General features: G+C 41.0%; 1 protein-coding gene and 1 pseudogene across 11 annotated transcripts in view; both read right to left on the bottom strand.

The window, feature by feature from the left end:
• gulp1b (GULP PTB domain containing engulfment adaptor 1b) overlaps positions 1 to 25,459 on the bottom strand; it is a 530,845-nt gene that overhangs the window by 320,413 nt on the left and 184,973 nt on the right. The gene's annotated exons all lie outside the window — the stretch shown is intronic.
• LOC119962297 lies at positions 540 to 23,824 on the bottom strand (annotated as a pseudogene).

Raw genomic sequence — 25,459 nt, forward strand, 5'->3', positions numbered from 1 at the left:
CGCAGAGGTCGCATCATGCATAGATGCCTTGGGTATCATACATAGAACATACAGTGCAGAAGGAGGCCATTCGGCCCATCGAGTCTGCACCAACCCACTTAAGCCCTCACTTCCACCCTATCCCCATAGCCCAATAACCCCTCCTAAACTTTTTGGACGCTAAGGGCAATTTAGCATGGATAATCCACCTAGCCTGCACATCTTTGGACTGTGGGAGGAAACTGGAGCACCCGGAGGAAACCCACGCAGACACGGGGAGAATGTGCAGACTCCGCAGATAGTGACCCAGCGGGGAATCGAACCTGGGACTCTGGCGCTGTGAAGCCACAGTGCTAGGCACGTGTACTACCGTGCTGCCCAAAAAGAAATTTTAAGTTTTGCTCCTGGTTCACGTAATGTGTGTGATAATGCATTGCCCTTGCAGGATACGTTTTTAGCAATGATCAATCTGTAACAGAAATATCAAGCTTTGCAAGATTATCCCCCATTATGATATACAATGTATTGTTCCTAACTGGTACAACCACTGACCATTTGTATTATGATCCACTTGGCCCGACAGAGGGAATGCGTATGCGAAAAAGACATTATTGTAACTGTAGTCTGAAAAACTTGCAATTTGCAATCTGCAGAGCTGCGCAACCTGTTCTCCAGAGGTCTGAAGAGAGTAATGGCTTGGTACTATGCCAAGTTCCTGTACTTCTGCGAAATTCTCTGACAAAGTCATACTGTGTGCCTGTGTCTACATCTCCAATAACACAAATGCTGGCACCAATAGGCACAGCACCATATACAAAAGAGGAGCTTGCTGGGATGCACAGCAACTGATCGTTCAAATATATCCACCTTTTGAATTGATCATGATAAAATTCTGATTTGCAGGTGACCATCTCATTGCTTTCTGCACCATGACCTTCACGGTTATGAACTCCACAATAAACATACAGCTCCAGGCCAACACCACATGCTACAGCACCAAACCTTTTTCTTTCAATGGGCAGATTACGCTGCATAGCAGCCAATCTTTCGAACCATAGTCATATTAGGTTGCTTGGTCCATGTCTTAGTGTGAAAATCATAGTCCTCCATTGATAATAGCTCCTTTTCACCATCTTCACCACCCAGAATATAAAGAACGCTATCTATTGCCACTATTCCAAAATTGTGTCTTGCCTCATTCATTGGAGGAATGGGGCTCCAGCAGTTAGTATCAGAGTCATATTTCTCTCATGAACTTAAAGTCACTTTGTCTGAACCCTGGCCACCTAGTACAAAGAGGAATTCTTCTGCCGACAATATTCCATGGTTAATGTGTGGAATACTCATTGGGGCCAATTCTATCCAAAGTTGTCAGTTATGGTCATATAATGGGCACATGCACTGCATCCCTGCCTCTGGACCAGAAACTCTGGGTTCAAGTGTAATTTCAGAAGAGGCATTTATAATTTGGCCAAATAGGTAGATTATCAAACTGCAGATCCTTCCAATACCCCTAACGGCAGGCAGTAAGAACAGAAGAGATTCCTGGTCAAACTACTGTAGTTCTTTGCCAAGCAGATCCATGTATCAATCCAATCTAAGTCCATGGTTGCTAAGACCTTCTTCCAACATAATACTCGAAGAGGGAGGAAGTTCTGTTATATAGGCAAATTTCAATTTTACAACCTGATCATGGAGTATTCTTTACTCGTGAAACAAACCCACCATGATTTGAAAAGCAGAAAAATAACTATTCGACAAAGCTCATGAATTATATGCAAATTAGCATTTTTAGCGTGAATCTAATTTCAGAGACTCTGTGCTACTAACAAGCTAATTTACAGACATCGGGAAAGACAATATAAACAAAATTGTACAAGTTTAAAATGTATGCTGGGACAGAAAGAACAGGACGGTACTTACAAGAGTGTGACAGGAGAAATTGAGAAGGTTGCTAAAAAACAAAACAAATGATTCTTGGCTTTATAATAGGGACAAAGGGCTGGATGTTCAACTTCGGAAGTGTAATAGGGAGTCAGGGGATATTCCAACATCACAATCCTACTCCCTGACCAGCAGGGAGTGCCCACCCTCTTTTCACAATGGGGCAGCGGGGATGGTGCAGAGTTAGTGTCGCCATCTCCAGTAGCAAGCTCAAGGGAGAGACGGAAGTTGGAAGGTGCCCAGGCAGCCAGGTTAAATGGCCCGCTTCCATTCACTGGGTCCTCGGCACACATCCACTCACCCAGTATCCACTATATATGGAACTCTCAAGCCCTCTACCAACATCAGCAAGTCTTTGAAAAAACGTATAAATCTGTCAAGATAAACAAACGGTACTTTAAAATCCACTTTAAAAACATATTCACTGAACTAATCAAATCTGTAAAAATAACTGAGATTTGCCACAGCTGTGTCAACACCACCTGTTGACCTGAATCCACAGTGCGTTTGGAACTCAGCCAAGCATTCATTAGGACATTACATCGAACAACAATGTCAGCAAAACCTCCAGAGCTGTATACATTAAAGGTGTTAATGTCAGCAAGAATTGCAGCCATCTGCCAAAGCACTGAAACAGCCAAATAGATGGATAGCTGATTTAAAGTTCATGGAAAACATGAGTGCAAAGGGAACAATTGGCACAGTGAAGTCTGAATTTCACTGTTGTGCAATGCAAAATAGCACTTTATCAAGTGGATAATGTACCCTAAATCATCTGAAAACGTTCCCACTTTCATAATGCTGTTTAATTTCATGGTCACTTATCTTTTCTTTTTATAAATTTAGAATACCAATTATTTTTCTTTTCCAATTAGGGGGCAATTTAGTGTGGCCAATCCACCTCACCAGCACATCTTTGGATTGTGGGGGTGAAACACCTGCAGACCTGGGGAGAATGTGCAAACTCCACATGGAGAGTAACCCAGGGCCGGGATTCAAACTCAGATCCTCAGCGCCGCAGTCCCAGTACTAACCACTGTGCCACATGCCGCCCTTAATGGTAACCTATCTGATCATCAAGCACTATATTAAAAATATATATAATATATCACATAGCACTTCATTTTTAAAAAATAATTTGGAAACATCTTTTGTACTTAGCTATCATATGTATTCCAACTTCAAATAATGGTTCACAAAGCTACTCTAGCTGGCGTGATCCACAATGCCTTCAAAAGCCGGTCTGTCCTCATGAAAACTCTGGGGTGACTGAAATGCACACTCTCACAAGTGAACCGGTAACAGAAGAACAGATAGATGCAGGTTCATGACCTTCCCCCTTACCCTGCACCAATCAAAATTACTGGTGACAGGAATGGGAGTGGGAATCCGGTCCCACCAGACTCTACTGTTGCCCAACTGAGGCTGGTTGGCCCTGTGACATATAAGTAAAAAACTGGTGTAAGAGGATAAAAACATACATATATATATATTTATAAATCACTAGCTCCAATCCATGAAACCACACTTTAGGAAGGACGTTAAGGAGTTGGAGAAGGGGCAGAGAGACTTATTAGAACTGAAACAGGGGCTGAGGGGATTCAGTTGTCTGGATAGATTAGACAACTCTGAATTGTTCTCCTTAGAGCAGTGAAGATGAATGAGAGATTTCATAAAAATCTTCAAAAATTATGAGGAATTATTGATGCAGTAAATACAGAGGCATAATTCCACTGGTAAGGTGGCTAGTATAACCAGGGGTCATATAACTAAAGTAATTGCCGACTGAATTAGGTGGGAAATGAGGATTTATTTTGCAGTTAATTGTTACGATCTGTAATGCGTCATCTGAATAGGTGATGGAGTCAGTAGTAATTTTCAAAAGGAAATTAGGTAAGTACTAGATAGGTGAACTTTCAGGGCACTGGGGAAAGAGCACAGGATGAGACTAATTGCATAGCTCTTTGAAACACACAATAACGCAAACAGACCTTTTATGTTTCTATACCTTGCATCATGGTGGGAGACCAGAAGGAATTCTACTTCATATCATTGAGTAGGATTATATGAATGATATAACAATCTTAAAACGCAAATTTATTTTTGCACTCTCGATATGCAAGCTGCATGTTCAATGTCTTACTGCATCTATACAACTACAAATAAATTTGGTGGAGCACCTTTATCCTTTATGCACTGGAACATGCCATATCATTAAGACAAAGATAAATTGAACATAATGGACATTTCACATGAGTCTGAACTCTGGAGGAGCAGAGGCAAATAGGGCCTTAATATTACCAGTCCAGCCGGCATGATGGCTTCCTGATGCTATTCCTGACACTGGGTTTTTTGGCCACCATGGGTTCAGAGTTGGGAGAGCTGCCCACTCCCATGAGAGGCATGTCATTAGGTTCTTTAAGGCAAAAGCAACATACTACAGAGGTTGGATATCTGAAACGAAAAAGAAAACACTAGAAATACTCACAGATCAGGCAGCATCTGCGAAGACAGGCAGGGAGATGATGTTCAGGTCGGTGAACTCTTTCTCAGATGCTGCCCAACTTGCTAAGTATTTACAGTATTTTCTGTTTTCAGACCAATTAGGAACTTTGTTACAGTGGTGACTTGGCTATTTTTTGAATTTTTTAAAATGTCTTTTCAGAAGTGATGAAAGGGCGTTCTCTTGTTGAACTCTCCTCCACTGTTACTTACCTTATACAGCAGCTGGGTGTTTCTCTGAAGCTCTAAGGTTTCCATTTGGCCCAGCATGGAGAGCCTATCCACCACCCTTAATTCGACAGGGAACCTGTCTCCATGGCAATTCAGGGCTCAACATTTCAAATTCTTGGATTCAATCAATTTCCAACCAGTGGTGGTTTTGAGACCCGCAAAATGGTCCCAATCCGGTTTCCCACCTCCATGGGGAAAATTAGTCCATGATCTCAAGTGAACAATATATGCAATTGGAATTTAACTATAAAGAATGATAACATTAAAATAGAAAGCCTATATAGATTTAAAATGACTAGGTGGCTCAGTCTACATGCTGGATTTTACACAGAGGCAGCGACTCTGCTCCCTGGCCTAAAGGTTTCTGATTGGTCAGATCAGTCTGACAGACCCCAGTGAAGGAGGTGGAGGGTTCAGTTTGTGTGGGTACGAGGTGATGTGTTGGGTAAGGTGGGTCTGCGAGGACTGCATTAACTGCAGTGGTGAGAGAGACAGGCTTCCAACACTTGAAGAAATGCAACTCGATTTTATTGAACACTTCAGTATAATACATGCTTTAACTGTGGGTTGACACAATGCTGACTTGACTGGAGACCTGAGGCTAACCTGACCAGACTATCTTACTACCACATGGTATTTGTTCTAGTTGCTGCTCACAAGCTCTGACTGTCTCAGAGGCTGGATCCCGAGAGAGCGGGAAAACTAGTGCCCTCTGACTTTACAGTGGTCGTGTCCTGTCTGGTGATTGGCTGCTGTGTTCTGTGTGTTCACTGGTTATCCTGTGTGTCAATCACTGACTGTCTGCACACCATCATATACCTGGATGTATATTATGACACGAGGGGGAGGGGAAGTCATGCTGCAGAGGGTGGGGGATAGAGGAGGAGGAGGGCATGAGTGGTGGGTGAGGAAGAGCCTACTTTGGACAAGGATGCCTGAACAGTAAGGACAACCCCCTAATCTTGAAAAAAGGCAGTCAGATGTCTTCATGTTGCTTGTGCACCATCCCCCCACCGTCACTGGTAAAATACCAGTGGTGGCTGGAGAAGGGCTTAAGTGGTCATTAATTGACTAGTTAATGGTCATAATTGGCCCAAGGACAGGCAATTTGCCTGATGGCTCCCTGTCCCTGGGAAAATGCCAGTGGAGACAAGTAGGTGATGGGCTCTGTGCCATCATCAAGGCACACAATTCTACAGCATAGCGAGCCCACTCACTCCCAGGAGGAACATAGCGTTCCATCCTATGTATGGAAATCACTTTTATCATGAACTCAAACTAAGTTTTTTTAAATTTAGAGTACCCAATTCATTTTATCCAATAACGGGCAATTTAGCATGGCCAATACACTTAGCTTGCACATTTTTGGGTTGTGGGTGTGTAACCCACGCAAACACGGAGAGAATGTGCAAACTCCACACAGACAGTGCCCAGAGCCAGGATCGAACCTGGGACCTCGGCGCCATGAGGCCGCAGTTCTAACCCACTACGCCACCGTGCTGCCACAAACTAAGTTTTGAACACAAACAAAATCTATACCCATTACATTTGTTTATTCTCAGAAAATAAATCTGGATTAATTTTTACCTGGCAAATAGTTATCCAATTCCTTTTGAAAGTCATTACTGAATCCGTTTCCATCACTTATTGAGGCTGAGTGTTAACAATCATAACAACTTGTTGCAAACAAAAAGGTCCTCACCTCCCCTTTTGCCAATTAACTTAATTCTGTTTTTCCTGATTACTGGCCATCTCTCCAGCGGATACAGTTTCTCTCTATTTACCCTGTCAACCACCACCCTCTCGACAGCATTTCAGATAGTGCAACACTACCTCAGTACTGGCACTGGATTGTCAGTGTAAATTTTATCCTCAAGTCTATGGAATTGAACATCAAACCACAACTTTCTGACATCTATATACCACTAGCTACAGAGAAAGACTTGCACCAATTTTGTAATCATATTAAGTTTTCACTGTGAACTTGAAAAAAATTCTGATTTACCAAATTTTTAAACACGGTACAACACATACAATCTAAAATATTATAAATCATTTTATAAAACTTTCTAAAATAAACCATCTGACTCAAAGAAGTACCAGATAAAATCTACCGTTCATTAAGTTCATTATATGATCGGAGTTGAATCGCCACACATAATAATTGATAACTGCCAGAAAGGGTTGTTGCTACTGTTGTATATGTAATAAAAAGTGTAAATTGAAATCCACAGGTTCCTATGTAATTAGCTGAATTAGGGAAGAGCTGTATCCTCCCCACCTCCGAACCATCCGAATTATGATTTTACAACCTCCTGTTCTGCAGTGCCCTGGGATTGAAAACTTTAAGCTGTTTTAGACTGCTGTAAGTTGTACCATATTACTAAATGTATTCAATTATTAAAAATATTAGAAGCTCTTTTTATGGCACGTGTGTTTTAAAATTTCATAGTGTCACCAGAAAGAAATTCTTCATAAAAATGTAAACAGTGCAGACTTATCAACGATGACCAAGAAGTATCTGATTCAAAAGAACCATTCCCCAGCTTACTAATGTAAACCTTATGGATAATTTAGCTGCATCACATTCCTCTAGGAGAATACAAAGATGGCACAGGAACACGCAATAGTTCATCATTTAAATCTTTGCTTTATTGACTAAACTGTTTGTGTTGTACATTGCTTTGACGTTCTGTCTGATCATCTTAACATTGCCATCAATAAATCTCAGAATCGTTTGGTTCTTTCCTTTCCATAGCACACAACACAAAGGAGGGCTGACTGTCGTCTACTTACAGCAACATGAAGCCAAGGATCGACCTATTTTGAATCCGTCTCAAGCAGGCGTGCAAATCTATCTGTTAATCCAAAATCTAATCTCAATCCAATTGTTTACTACCGGTGCCTGAAGTAAGAAGATTGAGCACCTCACGTTGACTTGGAAATATACTGATATAAAACTGAAACAACTTACTGGTCTCGGAAAAAGCCTGGAATTTTGAAGAGGAAGTTCTAGCTCAGCTTAATGACTTGCAGCTGCAAAGCAGATGTTGCTATGTACTGTGGGGCTTATAACCATATCATGAATGTTCAAACTTTTTTCCCTAAATTCCTCACAAGCTATAAGTAGTCTTGCACTTTTAGACAGCATTCATAAATGCTTATCAATAAAGACACAAACTTGAAGAAAACATTGTCCTTGAAGCAAAATGAGTTTTATTGAAAAGAATTGTCATAAAATATTACTTTGTTTACTGAAAATTTATGTTTTGAGTATTTTAGCAGCTTTAAAATGCAAACTGTGCAACTTCAAAAGAAGTTTAACGATACAATATTTGTTGATGATTTTAGTCTTTTCTCCCACTGTATACTAAATGAAGCAGTCACTGGTAATCCAAGCGAATAATTTTGTACAAGTGGAAACAAGCCATAATACAAAATTATTTATTTGATAATAAAAAGTAAAGTATTTCCTGTTATCGTATTATACAGATGCATTAGTGGATAGAGAGCTTGCAGTCTAAGCCAGTCAACACATGGGCGATGAGTGCACGAGACTTGATGCGTGTTAGGATAGTGGCACTGGGTTTTGGATCCGTTCAATGTTATGGAAGGTGAAAACTGGAGGGTGGCTAGTAGATCACTGTGATAATCAATTCTGGAGGTAATAAAGGCAAGGATGAGGGTTTCAGCAGCAGTTAAATTAAAGCGAGTGGAGAGGGGTCATATTCCTTTGTTGAAGTAAGTGGCCTTCATGATGGAGGATATGGACCAGTAAATGTAACTGATCTGATTAGTAATTTTGCAGACGACACAAAGGTTGGTGGAATTGCGGATAGCAATGAGGACTGTCAGAGGATACAGCAGGATTTAGAATGTTTGGAGACTTGGGCGGAGAGATGGCAGATGGAGTTTAATCTGGGCAAATGTGAGGTAATTCATTTTGGCAGGTCTAATGCAGGTAGGGAATATACAGTGAATGGTAGAACCCTCAAGAATATTGAAAGTCAGAGAGATCTAGGTGTACAGGTCCACAGGTCACTGAAAGGGGCAACACGTGGAGAAGGTAGTCAAGAAGGCATACGGCATGCTTGCCTTCATTGGCCGGGGCATTGATTATAACAAATGGCAAGTCATGTTGCAGTTGCATAGAACCTTTGTTAGGCCACACTTAGAGTATAGTGTTCAATTCTGGTCGCCACACTACCAGAAGGATGTGGAGGCTTTAGAGAGGGTGCAGAAGAGATTTACCAGGATGTTGCCTGGTATGGAGGGATTAGCTATGAGGAGCGGTTGAATAAACTTGGTTTGTTCTCACTGGAACGACGGAGGTTGAGGGGCGACCTGATAGAGGTCTACAAAATTATGAGGGGCATAGACAGAGTGGATAGTCAGAGGCTTTTCCCCAGGGTAGAGGGGTCAATTACTAGGGGACATAGGTTTAAGGTGTGAGGGGCAAGGCTTAGAGGAGATGTACGAGGCAAGTTTTTTTACACAGAGGGTAGTGGGTGCCTGGAACTCGCTGCCGGAGGAGATGGTGGAAGCAGGGACGATAGTGACATTTAACGTGCATCTCGACAAATACATGAATAGGATGGGAATAGATGGATACGGACCCAGGAAGTGTGGAAGATTTTAGTTTAGACGGGCAGCATGGTCGGCACGGGCTTGGAAGGCCGAAGGGCCTGTTCCTGTGCTGTACTTTTCTTTGTTCTTTGTTCTGTACTTGGCAGTTCAGCTCAGGGTCAAGTAGGATGGCAAGATTGCAAGAAGCCCGGTTAAGCAGCCTGATTAAGCCTTAGACAGTGGCCAGGAAGGGGGATGAAATCAGTAGCGATGGAATGGAGTTAGTTGCAGAGTCTAAAGACAAAGGTTTTGATCGTCCTATTCTTTATTTGGAGGAAATTGAGGGGTGTCCAAGATTGGCTACTGGACAAGCAGTCTGGCAAGAGAGAGGCAGTGGGCTATGCCAATATACTGTAATCTAATAGTATACTAAATACTGAGGCGATTGCACAAATATTAAATGTACTTGAATCATCTTAAAATGTCACATTGAAAAAGCCAGAGTTTAAGAAACATTTTCCCCAAGTATGCAAACTATCCAAAATAGAAACAAAACACTCGTATAAATACTTTAATTGCTTATTTAATTATTGAGTGAATCCATATTCTGTCGTAGAACTGATATTCAATGGATTAAACATCTAGCAACAAAGTAAGCCAGCAACAACTAGCCAAACCTCAAAATGTCAACTATTTCAATGAATAGAATATAAATATTTAATGAATCTCTTCCAATATATCTCGTATGAATGAAGGAGAAAATGTACTGTGTTATATAGAGGAAAAATTTGTTCAAAGTGGTGCTACGTAAACTACATTAAATCCCTGGAGGCACATACAGAGTTGCGGGCGTCTATCTGGGTAGTCCGTGCAGGTTTCTGCAATGATATAATACTGTGGACTGCACAGTTCGCGATTTGAGGTGCGGTCTGCTATCAGGAAATCTATGTAGGTCGATGCAGCGCAGTTTTGTAGCAATCCACACCAATATGCAGCAAGACCTGGACAATATTCAGGCTTGGGTTGATAGCTAGCAAGTAATATTCGTGCCACATAAGTGCAAAGCAATGACCACCTCCTCTTGATATTATTGTTGCTGAATCCCCCACTGTCAACATTCTGGAGCTTACCATTGACCAGTAACTGAACTTATCATCCATATAGGGCACGATTTAATGGAAAAGAGACAGCCAGTTTAAGAAAAAAAAATTGAGAGTACCCAATTATTATTCTTTCCCAATTAAGGGGCAATTTAGCATGGCCAATCCACCCAATCTGCACATCTTTGGGTTGTGGGGGTGAAACCCACACAGACATGGGGAAAATGTGCAAACTCCACACGGACAGTGACCGAGGGCCGGGATTCAAACCCGGGTCCTCAGCGCCGCAGTCCCAGTGCTATCCACTGCACCACATGCCGGCTCAACAGAGCCAGTTTTGAGCACATTAACGGGGTGTTTTCCCGTGCTTGCAGCGATGAGAACTGCCCCATTATTAAATGGGATATTGCTTATTTTTCGGGCCTCGGCGAGGAATATACCGCAAGGCTGCACTTAGACCCATTTCCCACACTAATGAGCTCAGCTTACCAGAGCACGAAGGGATCAGGGTGCCACTGATCTCTCGACCCCCCACCACTGCCTCCGGACCCCATAAAGTCCCAACTTATCAATTAGGGGGTCTTCCAGCCCCCTCGCTCTCCATCTCATAAGGGCAGGGCACCCCCTGGGCCTGATCCCCGACATGGGCAAGATGCCACCCAGGCAGCTTGGTACTGCCAGCCTGACACCTCGGCAGTGCCCAGCCAGACTGGCAGTGCCACATGGGCCAGGGTGGCAGTGGGGTGGCACTGTCAGGGTTCCCGGTGGCATTGGATGCCAGAGTACCACCCGACCCAGAGTCCAACCACCTGGGGTCCCCGATCGCCTGGAAGAACCCTCCCCCCCCCCCCCCCCGACCGAGAGGCATCCCGCAAGATTTACTGACCTCGTCCAGAGTTGGCCGAGACAAAGCCATTAGATTGCTCCGATAAATACTGTAGCTACAAGAGAAAGTCAGAGGCTGGCAATTCTGCGGTGAGTAACTCATCACCCGACTCCCCAAAACTCATCTGCCATCTACATGGCACAAGTCAGGAGTGTGATGAAATACTCTCCACTTGCCTGGATGAGTGCAGCTCTACAAACACTCAAAAAAATTGACACCGTGCAGCACAAAGCAGCCTGCTTGATTGGCTCCCTGCCCACCACCTTCAATATTCACATCCTCCACCACCAACAGAGAGTGGTAGCAGTGTGTACCATCTATAAACTGCACTGCAATCACTTTTCCAGCCTCCTTAGACAGCACCTTCCAAACCAAGAAGTACAAAGGGCAGCAGATGGGAACGCTATCACCTGTAACTTTCCCTCCAAGTCACACACTGTCCTGATTTGGAAATACATCGGTATTCCTTCACAGTCTTTGGGTCAAAGTTCTGGAACTCCATTTGTTACAGCATTCTGGGTGCATCTACACCACATCTGCTGCAGTAGTTCAAGAAGATAGCTCGCCAACACATTTTCAAGGGAAATTAGGAATGGACAGTAGATGCTGATCTAGCCAACGATACCCACATCCCATTAATTTTTTAAAAAGTGCTACATGAACAAATTCTCACCCATTATATTTACAATGTAAAAAAAAAGAGTCGCAGAAATTATAACTTAAAATTCAACCAGTAATTAAGATTGTTTTATTGAAAGGCGGTCAGCATTATTTTATATCTCTCTCTTACCCAATATTCAATAAAATAAAGTGTGAACATTGCTATCTTTACTAAATCTGGTTGAATGATGCTCGTGCAAAAGCACAAGTGAGATTTCATGCTGCACTAAAATTTAATAATGCAAGTTGTTGAATATTATTGCACAACAGTTTTATGAGTGAGGATGATGACCAATCCCAGAATTGAACTGAATTATGAACGGGCTGCATTTGTTGACAGCTTACTTCAAATAAACAAGGGCAGCATCTCAATTTATCAAGATAATTTATGAGCATCACATAAACAGTGTTTTGTACTGCAACAGTCATCCCAAGATCTGATATCACCATAAAATCTCTAATTGCCAGCTATAAAGGGGCAGTTAGAATGAGGCTAGAGTGTTTTTAACGTTATGTTTGTTCATATTTCTGTTTTAAGATTTGCTTGCTGCCTTGTTCTTAAAGTTGAGCATTATGGTATAAAGGTTTTGAAAACTGCCACCAATGGTGCTCTGTCACTTAAGTTGGATGCCAATTTTTTTTGTTGAAGCTGTAACACTTGACTCATTAATATGGATTGTGTAAATGCAGTGTAAAGTTATTGACAAAGACCAGCAAAAAATAGGAAATGCTCTATATATTGTTATGATGTGGCCGGTGAAGTGCCCTGTAAAACAAATCCCAAAAAGGAAACTTGGCAAGCAATTAGTATCATTTTATTGTTGTATTGTACCACAAAATGATATGTGTACAAAGGTCAAAAGCCACAAATTCCATTAACACTTACGGAAATTTAAAATATTAAATTAAAACATATATTAACAAAAGAAAAGTAAACTTAAACACACAAGTTTACATTTACACTGTTAACATTCTCCTCCTAAATAATTTTCGCCTTGGTCAGACTCACAAATGAACACCCCTTTAGGCAACAATCCATTATAGATATTTAATCTATTAAGAAAATCCAGTAATATTACCACAAGACAACCCCACTGGTATTATGGGGGAGATATGTTACAATGTGTCGCCCTGACTCTGCTGTGAAAATTTAATAAAAACTTTAAAACAAACCCTGCTTTCTGAAAAAAAGACACTTTTCTGGGTTAGCCGGAAACTGCCTCACTTTGCTCTTCACAGTTTTGTCCCAGCACAAGACACATTCCGGGAAGTCTTGCATGGTGACCCACAAACACACAAACGGTCTTGCGTTAAGTATTTTTTTTGCCACTTTCATGTTTGAGTCCATTGTTCTTAACCCTTCTTTGAAATTTACCTTCTCAGAATGTAACATCTTTTATGTTCTCCTTATTGCCTCACTTTCAGGTTAAATGACATTTAATATCTATGCCTTATTTCTGACCATTTCCAAGTTGCAAACCCTTTCTAGTTCCCTTTGAAATTCAACAACTGAATACAACAAACCTTTACCTCCTAATGCAAATTTCTATCCATGTCATATTTACTTGTTGAAAATTCAACCTTGCAATATTTACTCCAAGTGCACCCCTTTCACATGTAGACCCTTTGATGTCCTCACCCAATCTTCAGCTTAATTACATTGGTCATACACACACACAGCCATAAACCTGCTTCGCAGCATAATACAAACAACCCCAAAACATTTTATAAAATCCCTTTCTTCACAATACATTCATGACATATAAACATATAATACCAACACTGACGTATACATGTTTTTAAACTAAAGGCTGGCTACATCACTCGGGTCTTCAATGCCATGTTACAGTGTAAGAGAATGACAGAGAAATACAATGATTTTCAGTATTCGGGTGTTTTGTGAATGAAGCAACCCACCTCTTTAATATGAGAGAGATCAGGTTTGAACATTGAACAGTCTGTGCACAATTTCAAGTATTTAGGTTATAACATTTCTTCTTCCTTATAGATTGTGCTGAATTTCATTTTGTATACAATTAATATAATGAGACATCATGATGTATCTCAAGTGGGTGTTTTAAGCAGATTCTTAAAATAAGATTAGAGAGCAGATGGGAATATATTTCTCATGTGTAAATTGCATTTTTAAAAATGCATACAGCAATAGAAAAGCAGTTAAGATAATTAGAAAATAGTTCAAGTCAGTTGAGTGCAGTGTCAGAGGAAAATGTCGAGAGTGGCTCTGCAGAGATTGAATTAGAAATCATGCGAGTCATGATAGAACATTACGATCAGTCATAATAACACTCTACAAGAAGCCAGGGTGTGTCCCAACTCTAAGCCAAGAGTGTCATGTCAGAAACTCTAAAATAATGGACATCTGATAAATCATTCAGAAAGTGTTCAGCAAGAAATAAGTGAAATAAGAACCAGTAAAATAACAAATGGTTGCTAAAAGCATAACCAATGGCAACTGCAAAAATCTGGACCAACGGAAATATTTTTCTGAAGAAATTGGCCAACATAAAGTTTGAAAAAGAAAAAAAAAACAAGCTTTTCTGTTATCCTTCCAGCAACACCTCATAATACTGGGGTCCTATATTTTCTACCTCCCTCCTTTTAAATTTTATTACAATACAAGATAGCAGCGCAAAACATTAATGTGGTAAAACTGGGGGGAGTAATTTTAACCCATCCAGCCAAGGGGGCTTCGGAATCCAGCATTTTGACTGACTCTCCTCTTCCTGCTCAATGTCATTTTAACTTCTCATTGTACGTAGAGTGCCTCATGATGCATGCAAATTAGGACTCCATTTCAATTCTAACTCAGTACATTAGGAGCCATACCCAATGCCCAAATCACTGCATAAAATTAGAGATTGGTTTCAGTGAGCAATTGTTTCACTGCAAATGCTACTTAAATGGACACTCAGCTCTTCGAGATCCATGTGCTATTATTCTTAATGGATTTCAAATTAATTTCTTACCTTAGATAATTGCTCGACTTGTTCTCCCCTATTCATTCAAGTTGAACCATGGTGAATCATGGTTCAGAGTTTACTTATTGCTTTGGATGGACGATCCTTTGAAGGAAGAGGAATGGCAGCAGGAGCCTCAGCATTCAGGATGCACTACATGGGCTCATGAGAACTCAGGCGAAGGAGCCTGCCTATGAAAGGCTTTACACCCAGTCTACATGGCAAGAATCATGTTCTTTCAATTAACTGAGGATGTTTGCACCAAGAGGCATCTTTCCTATTTCAACCATGTCTAATGATACATACCTCTTCTGCAAACCTAATATGCTTGAACAGCACGGTGATAGTCACAGCCATGACACTGCCAGGGCATCACTACACATATTACAGAGCTATTAAAGCAAAGGATAGAACTGGAGACTTCCCGCAATATGCCCTCACACAAAGTCTATGGAATCATTGTAGTTGTTGCTGTATGTTGCACAACATAGCATTCAGTGTGGATTACAGATCTCTCAATAAAGTATGTATCCATGGACATATAAGCAGAATACTGCAGATGCTGGAGATTTGAAATTCAGGGTGCGATTTACCGGCCTGCTGGAATTGGGATGGGTGGTAGATCCTGGGAGAGGCCACTTCCAGGATTCCCGACGGTCATTACATCTCACGAGATCTAATGACATTACCCAAGACGTTGCGATCTGGATCACATCCACAATGGCCGGGACCCAGACTTGCAGAGCTAAGCGAGTTTAAAAGCTCCGTTAACTCTGTCAATGCCAGATGGAAGCAGCTCCCGGGGCCTATTGGCCTTGCCGAGAAGACACCAGCCGAACACCGTTTACCATTGGTCCTCACAAATGGGGACCAGGCGGAATGGCAGCTTGGGTGGTGGTGGGGGGGTCTCCCAGGTGATCAAAGGCTTCCAGATGATAGTATCTGGGTAGGGTGGTATCCTGGCACTGCTGATGAAACACAGGCATCTCAGCACTGCCAACCTGTCACCCTGGCAGTGCTTTATGGGTGCCAGCCTGGTGCTGCCAAGGTGCCCATGCCAGGGATTGGGTCCTGGGGTCCTGCCTGTATGAGGCCCGTATGTCACCCCAAACTCTTCCTGTTCTGAACGCTGTGAGAAAATGTGACCGAGTGCAGCCTCGGCAGGGTGTTCCCCGTTGAGGGCTGGAAAAAAAAGGTGCTGTTAGAGAATGCCACCCAGAGCGGATTCTGATTTTTTTTGGTTAGATTGCACCCAAAAACAAACGGCCAGAAAAACCCAGCCAGTTTGGCAGGATCTATGGAGAGAGAAAGCGAGTTAACATTTCAAGTCGAATATGACTCTTCATCGAAACTCAAGGTGAAGAGGCATATTGGACTCAAACATTAACTCTGTTTTACTCTCTCCACAGATACCGTCAGACCTGCTGTGTTTTTGCAGCACTTTGTTTTTTATAAATCCGTCGAACTTGTTTTCTTTTCCACGACAGGTTCCTTTGGTCGGTGATTTCAGGAGAGTCAGTGGAGGGCAACAGTTGCTCATGGCCTGTGAGTTCAGGATTCTCAAAGCCACAAGGGCCCAGCTGAACAACACCTGCACATGGCAATTATTGGCTGAGGGGTGGCAAAGGAGTAAGCAAACCAACACCCTGGTGGAAGGAAACATGGACCTTTCCCATTCAGCTTCCGTTTCCGTGTTGGGCTTGCCACCCCAGTGCTCAGTGCGGGACCCTCCGAAGGGGTGGCCTGCCATGGGAGTGTGTGAGGGGGCGGGGGAGAGAGGCACTGGGGGTGGGGTGGTAGAAACCAAGGGGCGACTGCGCGTAGCACCCGTACGCGTTCCGGAGTCAACCCTTGCCCCTGCTCGTCTGCTCCACTGACCACTCATAGCCCCCACCAACTGCCGAGGCCTCTGGCTGTGCGGCTGAAGGCTATTGCTAATAGGGAATTGGCATTCGTGGTTGCGCGAGCACGTCACACAACCCAAGTGGATTCCCGTAGTGGGGGGCGGGCTATGTAGCATGTGGGAGACATCACCTAGCATCCCAATCACACCTTGATGCCTGGACACTATGCCTCAACACTGCGGGAGGCAAAACCACACACGCAGCACCCAATATCCGAACACCCAGAGGATGGAACACAGCTCCAACAGGAGGGTGGGTGAGTGCAATGGGGAGGGGGAGATGCCTGGAGTGATGTGTCAAGGGTTCGGAGGTCGACCTGCATTGTGGAAGAAAGTGACAGAGACATCATACTAGTTGTGCACAAAGGTGTTTATTGTGCATAACGATTTTCCACTCTCTTGAACAGCTATAGATCTGCCGGAATGTCGAGCCGGGATCGAACCTGGGACCTCAGCACCGTGAGGCAGTAGGGCTAACCCACTGTGACACCGTGCTGCCCAATAAAACTCAATTCCACTCTGAATGCATAATATTAAGTAGTGACTTCCCTCCCACAGTCAGAGAGAGATAGTGAATTGCACACTACTTAACTGGATTTCATGACGCTCAAAATGCACAGTGTGAAACTACAATATTCTTTTAAATGTGACACAAACGTGCAAGATGTCTACATCCATGCCATCAAAACAAAAACATTACTCACCAGGAAATAGAATGCGGAGTATACATACTTTAAATATTCAATAACTTTAATATATGACAACATGGCATAGAACATACAGTGCAGAAGGAGGCCATTTGGCCGATCAAGTCTGCACCAACCCACTTAAGATTTCCACCCTATCCCCATAACCCAATAACCCGTTCTAACCTTTTTGGACATGAAGGGTAATTTAGCATGTCCAATCCACCTAACCTGCACGTCTTTGGACTGTGGGAGGAAACCGGAGCGCCTAGAGGAAACCCACGCAGACACGGGGAGAACTTGCAGACTCCGCACAGACAGTGACCCAGCGGGGAATCGAACCTGGGACCCTGGCTCTGTGAAGCCAGTGCTAACCACTGTGCTACCGTGCTCCAAATGATACAACGAGCCAATACATATGCAAGGTACAGCTCGTCATTTTGCTTGGATTAATAGTAAGTAATTTTTAAATCAACATCTGATGCAATACATTTCCATTACACAGTTAATTTTCTCAACAATATGTCTTCAGTGTTCATTTCTTCATCACAAAGACTTTGTTTCTCTTGGCCACGAGAGTCACCAAACTATTTTTTTTTAATGCACTTAAACCCCACTCAATTGTTTCGCTGAAATCTGTCTATTACAGAGTTTCGAGAACCATCTGTTGTATGTGATTCCCATATTCTAAGCCTTGCCATTATTTAAATATTCAAGTATCCTTTCAATATAACATACACTATAATTTCTGAGACACCTATATTTAATCATCAACACAATTGCTTCCAACCATGCAGTGCAGATGTTCTCTGTGTGGACAGCAGTAAAAACCATGAAGAAAATTACACCACTCCCCAAAAGAAGGAAAAGCTTTCTTTCTGTCAAGTTTAATTGAGAACTTTGTAAATAATACCTTATTCCCCATCAGAAATCACAACATAAACTTGGGTAGTCAGCAAGTTGCATGAATCACAATTTATCCCCACAGTGATTTCTAATGGGGAATAAAGTGTTATATACAAAGTTCTCAATTAAACTTGACAGAACGCAAGCTTTTCCTTCTTTTGGGGAGTGGTGTAATTTTTACTGTTCTCATTTGGATTAGGCTCAGCACCTGACAGAGGAAAGCAATTAGCCGAAGCCTCAAGTAAACTGGATCAATCCCAAATTAGGGATTCCATTTTGTGAACAGGGAAGAATGACAATGAGTTGGTAGAAATCCAACTCAACCTCAGTTTTCTGGCCAATGTTCATGCAATTAAGTTCTAAAATGATTTACTGATTTGAAGGTGGTGAACCAAAAAAAGAACTGGAGCAAAATAAATACTATTTTTCCTTTTAAATACTTCAAACCGAGTGTCCAAAATACAGTTACATTTGTTCAGGTCACCAGACATGCTAAATAGAGTAGAGGGCATTTGGGCTGCAGTGGGAAGGTCCAGAAAACAGCCAAACCTCAACGCATGCTGTCAATTATAATCAGGACGTGGTTATATTTCTACTACAATTGACTACAGAGCAGCATAAGAAGAGAAAAGAAATGGGTCCTGAACCATTCTCTTGCCCACAAGGGAAGCACAAAATCATCAGTCAAACATTCTTCGTGATTGACAATCCTGACAGTCAACACAATAAACCCCCACCCTCAGCAGCATTTTGTGCCTGCCATATGTTCTACCTACATGAAATCACGCAGAAACTTATCAAATTGACTTCATCACTTGCCAGCCCAGTAATATATAGCATCAAGAAAGATAAATGTAACAATGTCATGGAGGCATCAACAATCCAAATAACATGCCATCCTGAAAATAACATTCCTTCAAGATCCAATTCCCATTTAACACCACTGTTAGTTAATACGGATGTTAAAAGGTGGAAATCAAGAGCTTTCTGTCAGTGATTCCTTCCTCCTTCACAAGGTTCATTTTGAGGGTTCCACAGATTAAAAGCTTGAAAAATAACCTGAATTAACATGCACTTTCACTTTTACAATATTGGTCTTGCTGTAAAAATCTTTGAATAAGATGTGCTTGTGGAATTAGTCATAACCGGGTACTTAATACCATACTTAGTTCATAATTACTGCTCAGCATCCTCTCATGCCCTGAAAAACTAATTTTACATTTGTTAAATGTCAATTTTTACGATTACAATGTTTGGGATCCAAACCTCCAAGGACTATATTTTCTTTTAATTGGAAGGGCATCGAATACTCAAAGGTCACAAGTCCACTTTGGCAAGCTGCTTCTTCTAAGAAATCACATGATTTCAGCTAACTGACCAGCAAGCTACTTGGGGAGATAGAGTTACTTTGCTTACTTGAATAAAAAAAGCATTGTTGCCAGGCTCCTGTTGATTGGCTCAAACACTCCTGGCCTGTGAGAAGTTGTATCTGAACAGGTTTTTTTGAACTGTTGTGCCTTGGGAGTAATCTGTGGAGAGAGATTGCACTGCTCTCTCTCCCTATATTGGTTACAGTCCAAATGGGTATTCACCTTCAACCAGAAAATTCTCATCTCAGTATAACAAGCGAGAGTTAACAAAGGTGGTGTTTCACTGAAGATCCTTTGGAAAGGACATCTAGATAATTACTCTGATCAGCATTTTGTCATATCGACTGTGCCAAGTCATTTTTGAACTTTATCCCTTTTCGTAAACTACTCCCTGATGTGTGGGGCAGGCCAGGTTGATGTGGACTGCACTTGGTGCAGTGTAGCGAGAGACAGGTCTCCAACACTTGATAAGATGCAACACAATTTTATTTAACGTCTTAACTATTATACATGTTCAACTGTGGGTTGACACTGTGCTGACTTGACTGGAGACCTGGTACTAGCCTAACCAGACTTACTAGCTACCACATGGTGTTTGCACTGGCTAGCTCACAAACTCTGACTGTCTCAGAGGCTGGGTCCAGGGAGAGCGGGAAACCTGGTGCCCTCTGGCTTTATAGTGGTAGTGTCCTGTCTGGTGATTGGCTGCTCTGTTCTGTGTGCTTACTGGTCATCCTGTGTGTCAATCACTGCCTGTCTGCACTCCATTATATACATAGATGTATGTTATGACAGTCCCTTACGCCAACCTCTGCATTTGTATCGCCATTTATTTCACATTTTTGGGGGGAATTTTTAAAGAAATAAATTGTTACACTTCTGGATGACAAACTGTATGTTAACCAGTTTTACAACTTGTTTTAAAAAATAGTTTTGTTGTGTCATAAAGCCATTATTCTGAGTTTTTTTGAAAGAAGCCTGGTGAAAGTCTTTCTTATTGGAGGTCTAGCGATAGTGAAGACAACCAGTTGGTCATTTTGGTGAGTGAAGTAAATCTTTTCACGTATGATGCAACCTGTGGAGTGCTGGGGTTATATAAACTGCACACTCCTCCCATTTTGGTCATAACAATGATTTTAAAAACTCCACAGATTTAAAATAACTATTTTATTTTTAATTCCACTTCTACCTTAATCCCATGAGGATATCCAAATCTTTAATTTGCTGTCTGCAAATTGATTAAAATGAGGGGCAGCATGGTGGCACAGTGGGTTAGCCCTGCGCCTCACGTCGCCGAGGTCCCAGGTTCGATCCCGGCTCTGGGTCACTGTCTGTGTGGAGTTTGCACATTCTCCCTGTGTTTGCGTGGGTTTCGCCCCCACAGCCCAAAGATGTGCAGGGTAGGTCAATTGGCCACGATAAATTGACCCTTAACTGGAAAAAATGAATTGGTACTCTAAAAAAATTTTTTTAAATACGGCTAATAATTAGTTAGTATCTTTATTTCCAAGTTTTTTGTCCATGTGAGATCACCAACATGATTGGCAGTTTAGCGTGATTTATCACCTCACTTTTGCTGGACACCCAAGATCCTCTTGAGCCAACACTGAAATCAAAGTAACATAAGTAAAAGTGAAATCTACCACATAGAGTTCACTAGATCTTTGTCGGCAGTTGTCCTTGAAGTCAACAGCGAGTACCGTTGCTTTGCCACTGACTGCAAAATCCAAATCAAAATATTTAAATAACTGGCCAATCCAAAACAAGCAATATAAAACCTTGAATAATGAGAAAGCATTAGTTTGAGCTCAGCTTCATTCCATTAATGTACATAATTAAGAAAAATGCCAAAATAAATGCCGATCATCCAGGTGGCATAGAACATTGTTATTTTGATAAACTTTAAGTATTGGCCCCATCAGGATCATAAATTATAGTTTAGACCTCAACAATATTAATGTTTGGGTTAAAGACAAAGTTCTTTTCCTGCATCTAAATCATTACCCTGCATTAATGGAGTTAAATACATAACTGAAGCTGTAAATTGTACTTCTGAGTTTACTGAATCATGAAGCTGAAAAACAAAAGCATACTATAAAATGAAGCATAATTCAATTTTATTTAACAAACTTGTATGTGCTCAACATAGTACAAAGTATAACTGTGCAACACATGCACATAGCTAAGTCATTATGTTCTGTATAATTAGAAGAATCTTTAAGATCTGACTTTAGCTATTACTTATTGGTGTAAATGATTTACTGCCCGATAGTTTCTATTTTAACACAAATGTTTGTCATTAGTTTTCCTTATTCAATGTATTGCACTCATTCTTTTTGGTACAAGGAGCATTTTTCTAATGATGTCCAACAAATCGAAGGTCTATGGTTGTACCATAGGCACAACACGTGTTAACAGAATCTTATGAAGAAAGCATTGGGATGAAATGATCAAAGTTTTGAAATTCTCCTTTGTGACCATCTATGGCCGGAATTGTCTGGCCATATTCGGAGAATCCTGCCCAAAGTGTTTGAAAAATCAACAGATGCAGCTACAAACAGAAAATATAGGTCAAGTGAAATACAACTTAAAATAAATGCTCTCATATTGTTGTCAATAATTGTTCTGCATTATGGACTTAAAATTCACCTTCACAGCATCTTTCCATGGTTTGGACTCCTGCTTGGCAGGACAGTGGCAGAAATACAGAAGTTAACCCAATAATTTCAAGTCAATTTTGATTTCTCCTGACTTTAGGAACTTGTATTAGGTGTGAAACCCCAGAAAACGTGCTGTTTAATGTGTAGGAACAACATGTATTAAAGACATTTCAATGCTTAAGATTACACCTTCAGGATGCTTATAAAGCTGGGACTTAAGAACATGCTGCCTAATCTAAACTAATATAACTACTTAAATGTTGAGTATAATACAGAAAAATCAACTGAGATATAATTATGTAATATAAATGACGTTTCTGAACTGAAGCTGTGAAACTTTCATAGCTGGGTTTTGGAAAGGGTTTGGTTTGGCACTGTGCATCAGGTGCCTGTGTCACAGGTACGCTGAAATGTGAGCAAGAGGAATAAACTTGGTATTTAAATTCTGTGAACTATTTAAAGTGAGTCGTGCACATAAATGTTAAATGATTTAAACTCAAACCCTTGTGCATTTAGGTTTTTTAACTTTTTTGGTGTACGGCAAATCGATAAAAGGTTACTGCAGATGCTTTTGTTTCTTTTTTTCATACCGAAGAACTGAGAAAATTCAGTCCAATAGCCAGAACTCGGTGATCTCCTCCATGGTTAGCTGGATAATGCACGAGTACATATCATTCAGACCTGGGGTTTTATCCTTTTAGTTTCATTAAACAGTTAACTATTTTCTCCTCTACCCTGTTATGGGCCAGAGTTTAGAGAACACCAAAGTGTACCATGGAGTTCACCTGACCCACAACTTTTAATAGATTTCAGTTATGGGGAGCACAATGGCCCACTCTACAGGTGTGATGCAACAGAGATCTAAAGTACTTTTAAAACAAAAGTGTTTATTCTATGAACCCAGTTAACAGTTTATAAACACACAGTAAACATCTTAGCAACTATCAACTCAAATACTCCCCCCCAAAGAATATAGTATTCTATAAATAACCCTTAATCTTTCCTCGCAACATCCATAAGACAAATACCCTCTTTAACAAAAATAGGTTTTAAATTCTCTACTGCGAGCAGTTATCACTTTTAGATTAGCAAGTGATCTGAATGCTTTCTTTACATGCAAAGAGATCAAAATTATACCTTGTTTGGCTGGAAGCAGCTCCAACTCTGAAAACGAAACTAAACACACACTGTAGCTGCCAGCTCAAACACCAAAGTAAAACAGACAGACAGCCCAGCTCCAACCCCACTCTGACATCACTGCTGCTATTTGATAAACACTCATTTCTTAAAGGTACATCCACTACAGATATTTGATAAACACCTATTTCTTAAAGGTACTATCACATGACAATCCCAACTATACTAATATTCTAAGCATTAAGTCTGGTGAACTGCCTACCTTGTTATATTTAGTACATAAAGAGGTAAAGTAGTTATTCAATAATTCTACCATTTCTACGACATTGATTATACGTCATTAATTGTGAATTTGTTTGAATCATCCTTGAATGGTCCTCTCCTCACATCAATTTTTCTTTCGTTATTTATGCACCTATAGAACACTATTATCCCCTTTTAGATTCCTTGTTAACTTGATTTGATCTTTCTTTCTTGATGCTTGTTTAAACTTCTCTAAAGTTATTTGTATTCCCATTTGTCCTCTCCTTTAGTGTCTAAGTAGTTCTTAAGATACACTTTTCTTTTGATTCAATTCTTCCTTTTCATTCACCCAAGGTGCCATAATTCACTTGCCTGTTTTTGGCTTTCAGTGGAATACATTTCTTGTGTCATTTATTCACTACTTTTTAAAGAGTTCTCACAGTTTTGCTGTTTCTTTCTTTATTCAAGATTTGTTCCCAGTTTACTCTGTTTAGTATCACCCTCATTTCCTCATGATTTGCTCTTTTCCAATCAATTGCCTTAGTCTTCATTTTTCTTATGCCACTCTCATTTCCAATTGTGCACCTTATTATGTTGTGATCACCACTCTCCTTTACATTAGCCTCTCCTATCTGCTCTTGTTCCTTCTTTACAATCAATGCTCCACTGTACAATATTGAAAATCCCATTTGCCCCTTTCAATTTCTTTTCTACTGTTCTCCTACCTTTAAATCACCCATGTAACAGCACTCCCAAAATTTCTAAGTTATTCATTGGCTAATTAACTATTGTAAGATACACTTGCATCATTCTTTCTCAAATAATCTACAACTCCATAATTTGCTGTAATGAAGCACATTTGCCAACAAGCTGTTTAGCAGCAAATATCAGCATAATTCACTTTGTGCCTCTATCAAAATCATTTATAGAAATGAACAACTAGAAATCTGTTGATCAAAGCAGACTTTATTCATGTTGCCAGCCAACTCTGATCCATAGAGTCCAATGGCATAATATTACATGACCCCATCCCTGCTTCAATTCATCTACTGCTGAAATCTTCATCAATGCCTTTTGTTATATTTTGGCTGAACTATTCCAAGTTACTTCTGGCCAGTTTTCCACTCCCAATAAATCTGATTTCCATCCAAAACTCTGTTGTATATATCCTAAGTTGTATCAAGTCCTGTCCACTCACCATTCCTGTGTTCACTAATCTACACTGGCTCCTGGTCTGACAATGCCTCAATTTTAACATTTTTATCCTTGCCTTCAAATCCTTCCATGGCCTCCCTCCTCCCCATCTCTGTATCTACCTCTGACCCGACAAGCCTTCAAAAGGTGCGTGTGCTCCTACAATTCTGTTCTCTTGTGCATCCTGAATTTTAATCACTCCAAACTTTGGCTATGTCTTCAAGCACTCACAGTTCTCCCCCCAAACTTCTCTGCCTCTGCCCTCCTTTAATATTTGCATTAAAATCTATATTTTTTAAACATAGATTTTGGTGAGCCACTTGATGGTCGACATTTTACAGTCAACAGCAAAATGGCAGCAATCACTACCGACCTCAAAGAAAGCAACCCAAAACGAACTAGTGATCTCTGTGGCATGGATATCATCTTTCCCAACAGTAATTTGAATCTGGTGCCAAATCAAGGGGACATCACACGCAGTGAGATCATCAAGAAGGGTAAGCAACCTCTCACA

The sequence above is a fragment of the Scyliorhinus canicula genome, chromosome 2, assembly GCF_902713615.1.
Source record: "Scyliorhinus canicula chromosome 2, sScyCan1.1, whole genome shotgun sequence".
NCBI classification, from domain to species: domain Eukaryota; kingdom Metazoa; phylum Chordata; class Chondrichthyes; order Carcharhiniformes; family Scyliorhinidae; genus Scyliorhinus; species Scyliorhinus canicula.